The sequence below is a fragment of the Molossus molossus genome, unplaced genomic scaffold (genome assembly GCF_014108415.1).
Source record: "Molossus molossus isolate mMolMol1 unplaced genomic scaffold, mMolMol1.p scaffold_m16_p_5, whole genome shotgun sequence".
NCBI classification, from domain to species: domain Eukaryota; kingdom Metazoa; phylum Chordata; class Mammalia; order Chiroptera; family Molossidae; genus Molossus; species Molossus molossus.
The window spans coordinates 38,893,935-38,909,145 of record NW_023425388.1 but is presented as its reverse complement, the minus strand read 5'-3'; positions in this window follow the sequence as shown (position 1 = coordinate 38,909,145).

Genomic DNA, 15,211 nt, shown 5'->3' with positions numbered 1-15,211 from the left:
CTTTAATGAGTGTGAAGAGGAGTTTTCCAGCTGTTTCTTGACATATGTATTGCACAGGCAGATACGAGAATCCAGCTGGCTCCTGTTAAGCCAGACATTAAAAATTTTGCAAACACGTACCACCCTTCTCACTTGTTTGTGTTTAGAAAATTTAAGGCTCCCCTGCCCCATAAAACATAGCTTAAGGTAACATATAGTTAAATACATCAACTACTATGGTGAAATTTTCTGTTTTAATTTCTAATGTGGTAATCACCAAAAAATTAATTTCACATAATAAAAGCTCTTTGGGGGATCCTCAAAAAATTTTAGGAAGGTAAAGTCCTGAGGCCAAAACACCCAAGAACCGTTGTTGTACATATCATCTCCAGGCAACCCTGCGTATAGTGTGAGGCCAGCCAATGTTGAACTTCTTATTAAGGTTCTGCCCATGAACCATGTTTTCTCTTACCTGATACTCTTCCCTCCACCTAGAATGCCTTTCTTTGCCCTGCCCTGTCTTCCTTTGCCAGCCTCCTCCTGGAAGCATTCCCTAACTGCTCCCTCACCAGGATGACACAGGTGTCCTTCCTGTCTCCCATCGCATTGAACACATGGCAGAGTAACTGTCTGTTAGTGGGCCCGACTCCCCGATCAGACTCTGAGATCCTGGTGGGGGGTCATATCCGCATCGCCTTTGTGACCCCAATGCCTGACACAGTGCCTCTCACAGAACAAGCACTCAATCAGTACTTGCTGAGCAACTGTTCTTATATAGTCACAATGAAGATATAGTGTTCTTTTCACGACACAAAACATTGTGCCTGATGCTATTATATATTATTCTTAATGTAAATCTCAGGTTTTTTTCCCCTTCAGATGTGTGTGTGTGTGTGTGTGTGTGTGTGTGTGTGTGTGTGTGTTCTGCATTTTGAAAGGACCATTTTGTGCAGCAACCTCATTTGGTCAACAATTGACATACTGAAGCCTGCAGTAAAATGTTTTTTCAATTCAAGGCAATCACCAGCAGAGGACACTCTTGACAGAAAATGGCATTGAGCCGTTCTACACACAGTTGCTTGTACTATTTCACCTAGAATAAAAAGATTTCCCACTAGTTTCCTGTTTGTTTCTATAAAAGATAAATAAAAAGCCTTTCCATCACAGAATAAATTAAATTGGGTAATTTTTCAAGCAGAGAGACTTTAAAATCCTCGTATAAGTACCTGAGAGAAACGGCCATGGTCACAGAACAAAGCAAAACAAAACAAAACAGGACTCACATTGATCCTTTTCAAAGCATGACTCACCTTTCTGCCCACCAGTGCTTTGTCTTTGTTTACTTTTACATGTTTTTATTCATGAAACATATTTGCTATCGACCTGGCAAAAGGCTGAAGGGGAAAAAAACGATGTTCTGCATTTTGAAAGGACCATTTTGTGCAGCGAGAACTGTAGGACCTGCTTCTTTTGTTGTGTTTGCTGGCAGATTCCAGGCACCCAGCACCGGCTGGGTTCTTGTGTGAAGAAACAACCTTCAAAAACAAGGAAGGCAGAGCCCGACGGCCCTCTAAAGCTAAAGCACATTTTCAATCCAAACCACATTTGGCGGGGACATCCGCAGGATCGCCCTGCTTTTAAAAACAAATACAATCTGTTCCATGGCTAAAGGGGGAAAGCCTGACACTCCACTCATGTGGAACAGAGGGAATTGCAGGAATGAACTAGAATTGAGGAAACCCATTCCGTCCCAGCTCTGCCAGCAAGTATCTCAGTAAATGTACGTAAGTTATCCATTGGTGGTCTCGGTGTCCTCAATTTAAAAGTTACATTTACTAAACTCCATCTTTACTCCTAAAACACTTGAAGCAGCTTATAATTAAACTAACAAACAAACAGCACATTGAAATAGTAACAGAAATAAGAGCTCATAGGAAAAGAACAAAACTATGCTGACGGGAAAAAACAGTTGGGGTTGACTTCTGGTTTGGCTCCAAGCACTGTCCACACAAGAACATGAAGCCTGTAGAAATGTCTTGTAAGGGTTTATCTGAGCCAAAATTTTGAGGACATGCCCAGAACCAAACTTCAACGGATCGAGAAAATGCCCTGGAGTATAGCAGTTTCACAGCTTATTTTATACATCAGAATGAAAGGAGAAGATGTAAGGAGGGTTATTGTACATGAAATCCATTGGTGGTAGATTAAGGGGGCGGGAGAAAGCAAAGCAGGGGTGGGGAGGAACCTCTGGGATTGGATAAGAAGTAAAAAGATAGACACATACTTTTTTTTTTTTTTATCTTCACCCGAGGATATTTTTCCATTTTTTGTACAGATAGAGTGGGAGGGAGAGAGAGGAAGGGAGAGAGAGAGAGAGAAAAATCAACGTGAAAGGACACATCGAGTGGCTGCCACCCGCACAACCAACCAGGGCTGGGGACAAACTGCAACCAAAGTACGTGCCTTTAGCGGGAACCAAACCCGGGTCTCTCCGGACCGCAGGTCGACGCTTTAACCGCTGAGCCAAACTGGCCAGGGTGACACATACTTCTCTTTAAAAATGTTTTATCCTCACCCGAGGATATTTTTGCATTTATCTTCAGCTAGAGTGGGAGGGAGACAGGGAGGAAGAGAGAGAAAAATGATGTGAGAGAGACACATGGAGTGGTTGCTACCCATGCAACCCCAACTGGGGCTGGAGACAAACCACAACCAAGGTACGTGCCCTTGGCCGGAATCAAACCCAGGACTCCCTGGTCCAGTCCGCAGGTCAACGCTCTAACCGCTAAGCCAAAAAGCGAGGGTGATACATATTTCTTTTACACTGGTGGGCACGGGCTAGTTAATAGGTAGCATTTACAGCACATAGCAATGGTGTGCAGAAAATGAGATAACAATGTGTGATCTGTGGTCTCCTGTTCTGGTGGTTTGATGCTCAGTGCCTGTGGTTGTGCCTTCCAGGAATCGAGAAAAGGAAAGTGCTGTAACATTGCAAAGGCCTGTTATCCTAGATGCATGAGAAGAGAGCACAGTGCTCACTTGGGGTACAGATTGACCTTTAGTAAGGAAGCTATAGGCCTGGGACATGACTACCCACCACGGCCTGCCCAGTTAGGGGTCTCTGATCAGACCGTCCTGTGTGGTTGCTTTGAGTCACCATTCGGCACTCTGATAGCTTGTCAGGTTTATGATAGAGCCCCTTTCTCATTCAAAGCACCCTGGCAGTTGAGGAAGAAGTTAAAAATGTGGTTGGTGAGGTGTTTGAGTTTCTCAGGGGTGATGGTCTGTCTCCAGCACTGAATTCTAAAAGAAAATCCCTCCATGCACCTTAAAGGCTTAATGCCCTCAGTTATTTATAGCAAATATAGCATAACTACTTATTTAGTGAAACTCAATGAAAACTGAGGACAAGTGTATATATATATATATATATTTATATATATTTTTTTTTTGGTACGTGCCCCTAGCGGGAACCAAACCCAGAACTCTCTGGTGTGCAGGCCAACTCTCCAACCGTTGAGCCAAACCGGCCAGGGCCTGAGGACCGGTTTAAACTTCAATGTATCATATGTCAAACCAACGGAAGTGGTGATGCCTGCCCTACTGTCTTCCTCCTAAAACTATTAGACTTTTAGAAACAAAGTCACAGAAAGACATTTTTAAAAGTAATGAGTTGAGCCCTGGCTGGTTTGGCTCAGCAGTTAGAGCGTCAGCCTGTGGACCAGAGAGACCCGGTTTCGGTTCCCGTCAAGGACACGTACCTCAGTTGTAGTTTGTCCCCGGCCCCGGTTCGGGGTGTGTGGGTGGCAGCCAGTCGGTGTGTCTCTCTCACATTGATGTTTGTCTCTCTCTTCTTCCCTCTCTCCCTCCTGCTCTATTTGAAGATAAATGCAAGAATGTCCTCAGTGAGGATTAAAAACAAAAAGTAATGAGTTGAAGAAATGTTAGATATTATTAAACGTATTCCTCCCTCTAGGTATAGTGATAATAATATGATCAGCTTTCTTTTCTTTTATTGCTGTCAAGGGGGGAAGGAAAAGGGGGCATCACAGGTACATAGAAAAATTATTTAAGGTTATTTATACAAGATACAGTTCACTGGTTACCTCTGAAGAGTGGGAATAAGATGTCGAGGGAAGAAAGTTCTTTTTCCTTTGGTTCCCTCTGGGAAAAAATGATGTGTTGTGTTTTTTTTTTTTGATATAATGACTATGTATTATTTAATATATATATATTTAAAAGGCCATTTGCTCATAAATAATACCTATACAAGGTCTGCAAAAGGACTCCAAATATCCATTTTAATTTTCCTTTAGACATGATTTAGTTTATCTCTTTGAAAGTCCTCAATTGCAACAAACAGACAGTCAGTCAAGCTAGCTAGCATGTTGAAGGAAACAACCAGAAATTTGGACACTCGAGACCAAAAAAATGAAAGAAAGCCTGCTCTCAGGAAGCTTGGTACAGAAAATTTAAGAACCCAGGCTACTTCCTCTATCTCTGTGTATCGAATTCCTGCTTCCTTCTTCTTATCTTCCCAAACACCCAACCTTTTTTTTTTTAATCCTCACCTGAGGACATATTTCCATTTTTGTTCAGATAGAGTGGGAGGGGGGAGAGAGAGAGCACGCGAGTGAAACATCGATCTGAGAGGGACACATCAGGTGGCTGCCTCCCGCACAACCCCAGCCAGGGCCAGGGATGAACCGCAACCGAGGTGGCGCCCTTGGCTGGAATCGAAGCCGCGTCTCATTGGTCTGCGGGCCGATGCTCTAACCGCTGAGCAAACCGGCCAGGGCACAGCCAGCTTTTCTCAGCAAATATGTCTGGCCCGAAACAACCACCGATTCCGGGTGAGCTTAAAGCCCTCACCACTCTCTTTCTCTGGTCTCACTGTTTCTTAGGCCAGGGCTTCTCAAAGGTCAGTCAGTCTGTGGGTTCCCTGGGACTTTCCTTACGACACATTCTAACTCAGTAGGTTCACTGGGCTCTGGGACTCCCAGGTACTTTCCGGTCTGCAGACCGCCCTTTGGGTAGCAAAGTCTTAGTTCACCTTTTTCGTTCCTTCTGATGCTACATTTTACATTTACTTGGTCTGATCAGTAAAGATATGGTGGGAGGGAGTGCGCAGGAGGGGACAATGGGGGCGAGGGGAAGGGGGACATCTGTAATAGTTTCAACAATAAAGATACATTTAAAAAATAAATAAATAAAATAACATGGGTTTTGTGTTGTTCTTGGGGGTGGTTTCCTTTTTTTAAAAAAAATAAAGTATGGTTGACCTACGATAATATATTTCAGGTATACCACATAGTAATTCTATGTCTATATACTTTACAATGTGACCACCACAGGATGCCTAGTAACTATCAGTCACTGTACAAAGTCATTATGATATTGTTGACTATGCTCCCTGTGCTGCATTAATTAGTGGCATTTTGGGGAGAAAGAATCTGATGGGTGGCTAGCCAGCCAATGATTTGGGTTGGATGCTATCATCTGTGGCCTGGGACAACTGTGTTCACATGCTCTCTTAGAGGGCATGTGGATGGGAGTAGAGTCTCCGAGAAAGAGAGGAAGGGGTGAGTGGGCACCTCAAACATGGATCTTACTCTTGTCTGCATCCAAAGTTGCCACAAACGTGACCCAGCCATATACACTAGACCACCTCTCTCCATTCCGAGGTAACTTGGGCTTCCTCAGAGCTCACGCCGCCAGAGGACTGGCGTTCTTCCTTCAGGTTCCTCGCTGTCTGCTCCGGGGTGCTTTCCCACGCTCAGGCCTGATGGAGTAATCAGGGTTTCAAACTTGAGATTCTGGTTCAGTGAATCCAGCGTGGGGCCTGGGCACTGGGATTTTGAACAAGCTTTATGTGTCATTCTGATCCATCAGTGCACTCGATCTGAGAACAGCTAAACTGGAAATAATTCCTCTGCTGGGGAGGGGGGGTGGGGAGTGGAGAATGGGGGTTCCTTACATTAAAATGCATATGTAGCCATAGCATGTCACATCTGTGGCTTTCACATTTCAGCATATACAGGAATCCTTTGGAGGGCTTGATAAAACACAGATGGCTGTGTAGATTGCTGGCCTCACTCCCTAAATGTTTGATTCAGTAGGTCTGGGACTGGGCCCAATAATTCATATTTTTACAAGGTCACAGTGACACTGTTGCCGCTGAAGCTGAACACATTGTGACGATCCCTGTGTTCTGTGATACTACTGCTGATAATCACCCGCCGCGGAACACGAAGGGTAAGAAGAGAACATGTAAATATTTATGAAATAACTCAGGACTATAAAAATGTCCCATAGTAGTCAGGGAATTACTTGGAGAAACAAATGAAAGATGGGTTCCACTAAGACCTTGCACACGCGGTCTCTCAGTCAGGGTCCCAGCAGGAAAGAGATTGCACCCTTTTTTTTTATCCTCGCCCGAGGACATTTTTACATTTATCTTCAGATAGAGCAGGAGGGAGAGATGGTGCAATAGAGAGAGAGAAACATCCATGTGAGAGAGACACATCAAGTGGTTGCCACCCACATGACCCCAACGGGGGCTGGGGACAAACTGCAATCAAAGCGTGTGCCCCTAGAGGGAACCAAATCCAAGACTCTCTGGTAGGCGGGCTGACACTAACCGCTGAGCCAAACTGGCAAGGCGAGATTGCACCCTTAAACTGGTTCATTTGAGAAGCATTTACAAAGGGATTCTTTGCAAAACTGCGGGCAGGGTTGAAAGAAACCAACAAGAGCAGTGCGGTACTCAGGCTAGTACAATAGACAGCTGTTTCCTTATCTAGATCTGGTAATACAAAGGGAGGAAGCGATCCTTCGTTCTAAGAGAGGGTAGCTGCAGGAAGAAAGCCTGGCATCCACTGTCCTTTGGTGAGCCATCAAAGGAAGAACCAGGGAATAAATTCCCCGAACTTCACCTGCCTTCTGCCGTCCGTTCTCCAGCCTGTGCCTTCCACGTTCTGAACTGGACGTGGAGGAGCCCACCTTGCAGTCCTTATTGGTCAGACTCTCTGGGCCCACAACAGGATAGAGGAGGGGGTGAATGGATCTGAAACAGAAAACACCCAGTTCATGGGGTCTGTAGACTGAACCCCACATCTAGTGCTTTTGTAGCCTGGGGTTTAGCAGCACAGTTAATAAGGGGAGGCAGATGTTTTTCATGTATGCACAGGCAAATGTGAGCTCTTTATGGTCCCTGAAGTAATTACACTTAAAAAACATAATAGGAGTGATGTTTAATTTAGGGTGACACTTAGCAGAAATAATGGATGTGGCTCTATTACAACAACAGGCCGTGGTGGTTATTCTGACTCAAAATCTGTAAGCACAATAATGAACTACAAATACATTATTAGCCTTTCCTTTTAAGTACAAATGTTAGGATCAAATGATTTTTTTCCCGCTTACTTTGGAGCATTAATTTTGGCTTATGGTTGGCAGAAAAAAAGAGGACCTTGCAAACTATCATTCCAACATCATAGGGATAGAGACTTCACATAAACTGTCCATTTGTTGGCGATCAAGAAAGAGAATTGTGCTTCTCTTCTATGGCCAATGAGGACTGTCCAGGCAGAGAAAGGGCACAAGGATCATACGTTCAGCAAAATATTGGATCTCAAAATGTCCACTTATCCACTTCCCCCATGGTCTGGTCTCTCATCCATTCAAACATCCTTCCATCCATTCATCCATTCAATAAATGTTGCATTCCTCTAAATGCCTAGCATAGTGCCAATCACAAGGTACCTCTGGGCCCTCAGAGGCTTACAATCCTGTGAGGAAAATGGAAAAGCTAATGTCATTGATCTAATTATTAAACAACTAAAAGTATTTATAATAGTCCTTGGTTCACCATAGATGTTACTTTATTTAATCCTAGTTCAGCTTGGGAAGTCATTTTTATTTTCCTGATTTTATGGAGAGAGCAATGAAAAGGATGAAAGTGTGTAACGGAAGTTGGTCTGAAAAAGAGGAAAATAGTATAAAAAGAGAAGACCACCAACAGGCAAAAACCACTGCTTTGTAACTTGGCTTAGGCCTGGCTCTACTGTGGTGCAGGGTCCATGACCAACTGCTGCCCCAGGATGCGTGTCGGGTGGAGTTTCCAGCCATGTCCATCACCGTGAAGCCTGGGTCATTTGCTGCAGCTTTGCCGAGAGAGAATGGGCGACCAGGACAGTGTGATCGGCAGTGTCCTTTCTGCCTCTTTCCACTGGAGCCATAATGAACCAGTGCCCCCAACAAGCACATGAAGTCCTCTGCAGCCAAATTAAAATGCCCTGTAAGTAGTCCCAACACCACGCTTTTTTTTCAGTCTCCAAATTGGCATGACCTAATAAGGAACGCTTTGTGCACAGGACGGAGCATTTGTTCTCTGTCTGTGAAGATGTGGCCTGTTTCTTCCTGGTCTCGCCTTACCAGTTTGATTCACCAGACACCCAGTGTAGACCCAGGATGTCTCCAAACCGAAGCACATGCCAGAGGAACGTGGAGCATATAAAGGATTAATATCATGGTCTGGTTTGATTTTTAAAACTTTATTTAAAATTGTGGATACGTTCTGGCGATTTTAAAAGAACACTGAACATACCTTAAAAACACTACATTCAAGCTATTTTGCTTACCTTTCATCTACAAACAACTTTCTTTATTAACTAAACTATTAAGCACAAAGTAAGTAGTTTTTGGAACAATGCTGTGTGAATCCTGAGGGAATTACTCATGATAATATAGATGATGGATTGAACGCTTGTGTATGTGACAAGTGCATCACAAATATATAATATAGCTTTTGTTTCTCAAGAAAACTCAGACAACACAAAATAAATCTAATCAAATATTCTGAGATATGCTAATCAGTCAGCTATTACAACTTTCATCTGGTCCATGTCCAAGCTCTGATAAACTCACCTATTGTAATCTTCTAGAAATTCCCATTATACTCATTTTGTTGGCAAACTTTACACACATTTACTCATGATGTTACTGGGTATTTCATAAAAGTAAAAGTGACTCATCATGAAAACAGCTGAAGCTGCCCTGGGCAGTTTGGCTCAGCGATTGCAGCATCTGCCCATGGACCAAAGAGTCGTGGGTTCAATTTTGGTGAAGGGCACGAACCTTGGTTGCAGTTTGGTCCGGCCCTGGTGGGGTCATGCGGGAGGCAACCAATAGATGTGTCTCTCTCACATTGATGTTTTCTCTATTTCTCTCTCTTCCTCCCTCCACCCCTCCCTCTTTGTCTGAAAGTAAATGGAAAAATGTCCTCGAGTGAGGACTTAAAAAAAAAAAAAAAAAAGCTGAAGCCTTCTATTTTTGTTTAATTAAAAAGTTTTAAACAAAATTTATATTTTAAAAGTTCAGGTCCCTTGGTTAGAAATACGAATTTATCTAATTTATTTATATAATTTTGTAAAAATTTTGCATATTCAGTTTAATATTTCTTTTTTAAAATATATTTTTATTGATTTTTTTAGAGAGAGAGGAAGGGAGAGGGGGAGAGAAAGAGAAACATCGATGAGAGAAAAACATTGATTGGCCGCCTCCTGCACGCCCCACACTGGGGATCAAGCCCGAAACCTGGGCATGTGCCCTGTCGGGAATCAAACCTGACACCTCATGGTGCGTGGGAAAACACTTACTCCACCGATCCACACCTGCTGGGCCAGTTCGCTATTTCTTCATAGATAAAATGTACTGCATTAATTACTTCAAGTATATCTCAAGCCATAGGAAACTCGTCTTATGATCAGAAAGGGAGACATTAAAGATTGAAATACATAGACATTGAAATGCATCATTCACTCAACTTGTAAGACCACATTTTGTATTAGATAATATGATCAACTTTGTCAATCTAAAAGTATTTTCTACCAATCTCCTTAAAATGGTATTGAGGAGTTTGTGAAACAAACCAATTGAATATGATGCTGCCCTGGGCAGAAGCATCCAGACCCCAGTGTCCTTTTATGTCGGTGAAAACTGAGACCACAGTCAGGCTTTATAAACTGTTTAGCCCTTACTTCTCATAGGACTCTAGCCTCCTCACACCTGTAAGATTTCTTCTTCTTCTTTTTTTAATCCTCACTTGAGGATATTTTTCTTTTTATCTTCAGATAGAGTGGGAGGGAAGGAGAGGGAGGGAGAGAGAGAGAGAGGAACATCGACACGAGAGAGACACATAGACTGGTTGCCTCCCGCATGGCCCCAACCAGGGCCAGCGATAAACTGCAACCGAGGTACATGCCCCTGACCGAAATCGAACCTGTAACTCTTTGGTTCGTGGGCCGACACTCTAAAGTGCTGAGCCAGGCCGGCCAGGGCAAGGTTTATTCTAATAAGCCCTGAAGTGTACTGGATTTACCAGTGCACACTCTCCCCTCCTCCTGAATAACTGATAATAACACAAAAAGCAATAGGACCAAATTTTGGACCCAGTAATTGCAGGGCAAGGGGGAAAATACACACAAAATCTTTTGGTCCTTCACAAGCAACAGCTTGACCGAAAAACAAACTGCCTTGACTCTCCCTAAACACAAATTCTAAGCTTTAAAAAGTATTATTATTTCATTTCCTTCTTTATCATGTTTATTAGAATTTTTTCTCCATTCAAGGAAAGTTTTTTTTTTTTTTTAAATGATTAATAAAGCTTTGGCACAGTTTCAGTGTTGAATTCAATTCCAGTTATGTACTCTTGAGTCATCTTAGACTCAATTCAGAACACTTAAAACACTACCATCTAGTTCTTGGGAAATTCCACATTAATATCTCAACAGATCTAATTAGGTAGTTAATTAGTTAACCACTCAAAGGGAAATTTCTAGGTGACTAAACCCATTCAACTGAATTCTAATGCCTTCCTGTCCATATTTAAGGATACAGATGTTCAAACTAGTATTGTATTCACTTTACATATGTGAATATATATAATATACATAACATTTGGCCCTGCCCAGTTGGGCTCATTTGTTAGAGGGTCGGCCTGTGCACCAAAGAGTCCAGGGTTTGGTTCCCACTAAGGGCACGTACCTCGGTTGCAGTTTGTCCTCAGCCCCGGTTCAGGTCGTGTGGGTGGCAGCCAGTCGACGTTTCTCTCTCTCTCTTCCTCCCTCTCTCCTTCCCGCTCCATCTGAAGATTTATGCAAAAATGTCCTCGGGTGAGGATAAAAATATATATATATTTATATATACATAACATTTGTATGTTTGTATATATATAATTATGTTGGTAACAAATTGTTAAATAATAACTTCTTACCTCTGGAGAACTGGAAATGGGATTTCAACTATTACTTTCCTGTCTTTGGAAAGAAGGTAGAAATCTAAACTTAGTTTCACTTAGAGATCACTGATGAACTTGACTGAGTTGTATTGACAATCTGTTCCCTCATTCTACCATAGCAGAAAAAAAAAGATTAAGTCTTCTTCTAATTTAATAATTTGTCTGTCTGCCTGGCCAGTGTGGCTGTGTTTGAACGTTGACCCATGCACCAAGAGGTCACTGGTTCGGTTCCGGGTCAGGGCACATGCCCAGGTTGTGGGCCTGATCCCCGGTGGGGGGCATGCAGGATGCGGCCAATTGATGTTTCTCATCAATGTTTCTATTTCTCGCTACCTCTCCCTTCCTCTCTCTCTCTCAAATTAATAAAGAAAAAAAATTTTTTTAAATAATAATTTGCATGTCTTGTCAACCTTTATTGCATTCTGCTTTGTGTGTGTGTGTGTGGGGGGGGGGGGAATAAAAGGCACAATAATAGAGATGTGACTCTGTGTAAAAACTGCTGTTCTTAACCCCTAAGGGTCTATTTGAAGGATGACTATTATTTAAGAAAAAAAAAAAGTAGTGTTAAAATAAACATATACATATTTAATTAGTAAAGAAGAAATGTATAAAAGTATTTTCCTGTTCTTTTTTTAAAATGACTCTGCTATACCTTTATAATGTTTTATTTCTTATAATAAACACATTAAAGAAATATTTTTCTTAGGCTCAGACCTAAATCCTTTCCTTGTGTTTTCTTTCTTTTCCCTGCTTTCCTTTTTGCATCTCTACTCTCTTTGATTTTCTTCTGTTTCTGAAGATAGAATCGGGAAAAGAAAGGCAAAAACTAAGACCACACTTGTAAGACTTCTGAAATATATGTATACTGGAGTAAACAAGTACAGAAAACTATGAGCCTAAGCATGCCTAAATCAGCTAGAAAAATTTGCCTTAATTATTGTCAGTTTAGTCTGAGAAGGATCCATGAAATACAGATTCCAGAAGAAAAAACAAACAAACACAAGATGCTGGTAACACTATGTCATGCTGAACTCGTGTGACCGGGCATTTGTGTGGAAGAGCAAAGTGGAATGTGAGCGTGTGCCAAATGTCCAGGGAGAGCCTGATTTCCTGGAACTGGCTACATTCAAAGAAGCCCTAAAGTTTCGTTTTACTTAACTACTTCACTTTCTCTTAATCCAAATGACCTCTTGGAACTTGAGAGCTAGAATTCTAAGCCTTTCATTTTACATACACAGAGAATTAGGACCATCGGCTGGCTCCAGCTGCCCTGGGCCCCACAGTCCTCTTTTGCATTACTTTATTCTGGTTTTATACTTCGATGAAAACCACACTCTTCTATTATTTGATTAAAGTTTAAATCTATAACTATACTTGAAGCCATCTAGGAGTCAATTATATCAAGCAAGATGATTATCCATAAACAAAAATATATTCAAAGAACAATTTAGATTAGTGTCTCCCTTCCAATTAGACGTGATGCTCAAAGTCTTTAATAACCGGCAGAGCACCTGCCTTGACCCATTGATGCGGACACCAGCTGTGAACACCTGGCCTCGACTGAGATGAGTGTGAGGGAGAATTTGCTTTCTGGGTATATACTACATTAGTCTATTTCTAGCTGATGTGGATTCTGAGGCCTGGGGGTTGCAGGCTTTTAATTTCTTGGATAATAGGCTTGGGGTTTCACTGGCAACATATCTCCTTTAAAGTCTATTGGCCTTTGGCCCTGGTTCATTTGGCTCCATGGTTGGAGCATTGGCCTGCGGACCAGAGAGTCCTGGGTACAGTTCCCGCTAAGGCCAAGTACCTTGGTGGCAGTTTGTCCCCGTCCAGGTTAGGGTTGTGTGGATGGCGACCAGTCAATGTCTCTCTCTCACATCAATGTTTCTCTCTCTCTCTCTTCCCCCCTCTCCCTCCCGCTTTAGCTGAAGATATTCGCAAAAATGTCCTCCGGTGAGGATAAAAAAAAAAAAGTCTATTAGCCTTTGTTGATTTATTTACTATTATTGTTATTTAAACTCATCTTTATTGTTGAATGTATTACAGATGTCCCCCCTTTTTCCCCACTGACACCCTCCTCTCCAGTCCCGCCCCCTTCCTGCCTTGCCACACTATAGTCTGTGCCCCTTGGTAATGCATATATACATAGAAGTTCTTCAGTTTATCTTATCTCCCCTTCCCTCCTCCCTTCCCTTTGAGGTTCATCAGTCTAACAACCAATTTGTACTTCTTTTTTTTTTTTTTTTTTTTAATCCTCATCAGAGGACATTTTTCCATTTTTTGTACAGACAGTGTGGGAGGGAGAGAGAGGAAGAGAGAGAGAGGGAAACATCGATGTGAAAGGGACACATCGAGTGGCTGCCACCCACACGACCAACCAGGGCCGGGGACAAACCGCAACCGAGGTACATGCCCTTAGCGGGAACCGAACCCGGGTCTCTCCGGACCGCAGGCGGACGCTCTAACCGCTGAGCCAAACCGGCCAGGGCCCAATTTGTACTTCTTAATTCCTTCCTCTTTTTCACTTATCCCCCTAGTCCCCTCCATCTCGCAAGCAACAAAATGTTCTGTGTCTAAGAGTCTGTTTCTGTTCTGCTTTCTCATTTTGTTTGTACATTCCATTGTTCATAGATATATATTATTTGCCACTTTATTTTTCAGATTTTTGTTTTTCTTCTCCTCAAGAAGACCCTTCAACATTTCATATAATACTGGTTTGGTGGTGATGAATTCCTTTAGTTTTTTCTTGTCTTGGAAGCTCTTTACATGTCCATTGATTCTAAGTGATAGCTTTGGAGGATAGAGTAATCTTGGTTGTAGGACATTGCTTTTCATCACCTTGAATATATCTTGCCACTTCTTTCTGGCCTGCAAAGTTTCTTTTGAGAAATCAGCTGACACTCTTATGGGAGCTCTTTTGTAGGTTACAGACTGCTTTTCTCTTGCTGCTTTTATGATTCTCTCTTTGGCCCTGGCCGGTTTGGCTCAGCAGTTAGAGCGTTGGCCTGCGGTCCAGAGAGACCTGGGTTTGGTCCCCACTAAGGGCATGTACCTTGGCTGCAGTTTGTCCCCGGCCCTGGTTGGGTCGTGTGGGAGGCAGCCAGTCGATGTGTAACTTTCATGTCAATGTTTCTCTCTCACTCTCTCTCTCTTTCTCTCTCTCCTTCGCACTCCATCTGAATAAAAAATAGAAAAATGTCCTCGGGTGAGGTTAAAAAAAAGTAAAAAAAAAAAGATTCTGTCTTTGTTTTTAACCTTTGGCATTATAATGATGATGTGTCCTGTTGTGACCCTCTTTGAGTTCAACTTGTTTGGGACTCTCTGTGCTTCCTGGACTTGTATGCCTTTTTTCTTCACTAAGTTAGAGACGTTTTCTGTCACTATTGTTTCAAATAGGTTTTTAATTTCTTGCTCTCTCTTCTCTTTCTGGCACCCCTATGAATGTTGGCATGCTTGAAGTTATTCCAGAGGTTCCTTACACTATCCTTTTTTTTATTTTTTTTATTCGTTTTGCTGTTCTGATTGGGTGTTTTCTGCTTACTTATATTTCAAATCAATGGTTTGCTTCTTGGTTTTACTTACTCTACTACTGATTCCCTGTAAATTATTCTTTATCTCAGTTAGTGCATCCTTCATTTCTGACTGATCCTTTTTCATGTTGTTGATGTTCTCACTAAGTTCCTTGGAGGTCTTCTTAAGTTCCTTGAAGGCCTCACTAAGTTCCTTGAAAGTCTTACCAAGTTCCTTGAGCAACCTTATAACCTGTGTTTTGAACTATACATCTGACTGATTGCTTATCCTCATTTTGTTTAGTTCCTTTCCTGGAATTTTGTTCTTTTCTTTCATTTGGGACATGTTTCCTTGTCTCCTCATTTTAGCTGCTTTCCTGGGTTTTTTTCTATGTATTAGGTAGATTTGCTATGTCTCCTA